This window comes from Corylus avellana, chromosome ca5 (assembly GCF_901000735.1).
Source record: "Corylus avellana chromosome ca5, CavTom2PMs-1.0".
In the NCBI taxonomy this organism is placed as follows: Eukaryota; Viridiplantae; Streptophyta; class Magnoliopsida; order Fagales; family Betulaceae; genus Corylus; species Corylus avellana.
Window position 1 is genome coordinate 5,687,783 of NC_081545.1, and position 2,741 is coordinate 5,690,523.

General features: G+C 28.1%; 1 protein-coding gene across 1 annotated transcript in view; it reads right to left on the reverse strand.

Annotated features, from left to right (window-relative positions):
- LOC132181630 (putative disease resistance protein RGA1) overlaps nt 1-2,741 on the reverse strand; it is an 11,938-nt gene that overhangs the window by 809 nt on the left and 8,388 nt on the right. The gene's annotated exons all lie outside the window — the stretch shown is intronic.

The following is a 2,741-nucleotide window of genomic DNA, read 5'->3' on the forward strand; positions in this document are numbered from 1 at the left end:
AATTGCAGTTGGATGAAAAAATTTATTTATGTTATTAATTTTAAGAATTAGTACCTGCATGTGAGATGAATGTTCCTCATATGTATTTATTTTTGTTTTTATGAATGATTTCTATATACGTGTTTGTTTTTCCCTTTAATTAAGTGTTAGCAATAATATAATAAAAAAAGAATGAGAAATAATATTTTAAAGCAAGTAGAGAATGAAATAGATAATCAATCGGAGTGTGTAGTGAAAAAACAATAGCTAAAGTAAAGAATTTTATTTTTTTCACTAGGTAAAATACCTAATGCTGCTGGAGATGCTCTAAAGATCTGATTTCTTGTAGTGACCGTCTAAAATATATCAATTTAGGTCATCTAATGTTTCTTTTAAACTTTAGACAATGTATTTTTCAAACTACTAAAAAATAATCAATGTCTTCTCAAGACTAGCAAAAATATAAAAATTAACCTACAAATTTTTCAACAAGACAAAAATATTCTTATAAATTCAAAAAAAATAATTTTTTAGTTGTTATTTTCTTTTATATTTTTAAATTTAGCCACCTTGTTTTTTTTTTTGTTTTTTTTGTTTTTTTAATATAATTTTTAGTTTTAATTTTTTCTAAAATTTTTTGTTTTTATTTTACTAAAGATATTTTTACCGTTGAGAAAATAAATTTTAATAATTTAAGAGGTAGCTTGATACTTTGGGAGAATATTGAAGAGAACTCGTTGGTAGCACATCTCAATCAAAGGTGTAGGAGCGTTGAAGCCTGTAGGAAGACGTGTTTGCTTTAATTATTGATAGGTGTGGCATGTGCGTTTGTCTCCTTTTTTAATTCTTTAAACTTTTAAGTTTTTTAAGTAAAAGTTAAATAATTAAAACCTATATATTGGTGCCTATTATCATATCTCTTTTTAGAAAGGAAGTATCTTTATACCATCTCAAATATAACAATTTAGATTGATATAGGAAAGTCCACTCAATTTTCTCAAATAATTAAAGCATCCATAATCAAAATTAAAACTTCAATATTCAAATTTCCTGGTTAAAAATTTGTCAAAATTTCATACAAAATATTTAGTTATAATTCATGTGCGAGAAATACTACGGTTCCGTTGGTTCTTTTAGTCTTACGTAAATATTATTTTATATATATATATATATATATATGAAGGACTGATGGAGTTAATTTTTTTCTTACTTTTTAAAAAAACAATATCTAGTCTTACGTAAATATTATTTTATATATATATATATATATATATATGAAGGACTGATGGAGTTAATTTTTTTCTTACTTTTAAAAAAAACAATATCCACGTATGATTAGGAGAACATCAAAAGAATACCCAAAAAACCGTATCATTTCTCATTAAAGTGCTAACAACGTCTTCTTTATGTGTGGCCAATCTCAAATCCTTCTAAAATATAATGTGATCTTCAATTTTTTCCAATTGCTAACTAGTTTCCCTGTCTCCGAATTACTTAATTCCCTGTAGCTACTAGTTGCTTACTCTCTTCAATTTTCTCTAAATGCTCATTCTCCTCAATTTTCTCTAAATTAATTTCTGAAATCGGTGAACATAATTCATGAGTAGGTGAAATAATTGTGGGGGTAGAAACAACACCCAAATTTTTTAAATTTGCTTCTTTTTATTGATAATTCTTAAAGATGGGAATGAATAAAAAGGAGTGTACGTGTATAATTAAATTTTTCTTTGACAATTTCTTGCAAATTTGATTCTACTTTAATTGCTTTTTGTTCTACCAGTTATTTTTTTCTTATCAGACTTCAATTTGTCTAATTTTATTCTATTAGCAATTTTAACTTTCGCCAACCATTCAAAAAAAATTAACATTCTCATTAATTTCATTCATATATTTTATAATAATCATTTCTAATTTTATTTCTTTTTAATTTCGAAAATATCCTAAAAAACCATTCCCTTTGTTCATCAATTTCTTTTGATATAAATTCATTTTCTATAACATAATCTCCTGCAAAACCAACAACCCATTGTTGCAAAATTAGCAAAACTAACATCAACTGTGTGCATGTGTGTGAATCTAACCAGGGTTCTGCTTTTAACCCAGATACAAGTTTCCTACCGGCCGGCTTCTCATGAAGAACACATTCACCAAAAGACAATGTTTTAAAAAATGCGGTGAAGGCACAACACACCTAGCTGTTAATGGAATGGGAGGAAATCACTAATTTGCAGCAACCTTCTGAATTGCATCAGTTACATCTTTGTTCTGCCAAAGAACCAAGGTTGAGGGAGAAAATTGATAAAAGGAGAAGAAGGTAGGAATTCACTTTTCCTAGTAAAACCACAGTAAAAATAACCACTAAATTTAGATTATAGAAATTAGAGAGAAAAGACAAGAAGAATGGCAGCCATCTATAGCACTCTGTTTCCATCAGTTATTATGGACCTTAAAACTCCTGTACGTGTACACACATTGAGCTAACCAATCATACATCGATTGAACACAAAATGTGCACCTAACTCTGTTACAAAAAATAAAAGTGTAACTATCCATGTAAGTGCATATAAAAGCATCGAAGTTTAACAAGCCTGTAAGTTAGAGATGTATGAATGTACAGGCAATAAACAAGTCAGTAACAAGAATCAATAGCTTAGCCAGTTCTAGGCAACAGGCAAAGGAGAGAAGCAATATTATATTGATCACATGGGGTAAACTTGCCTATTGTCCAGGTCACCTACCACAAAATGGACTCACAGTAAAAA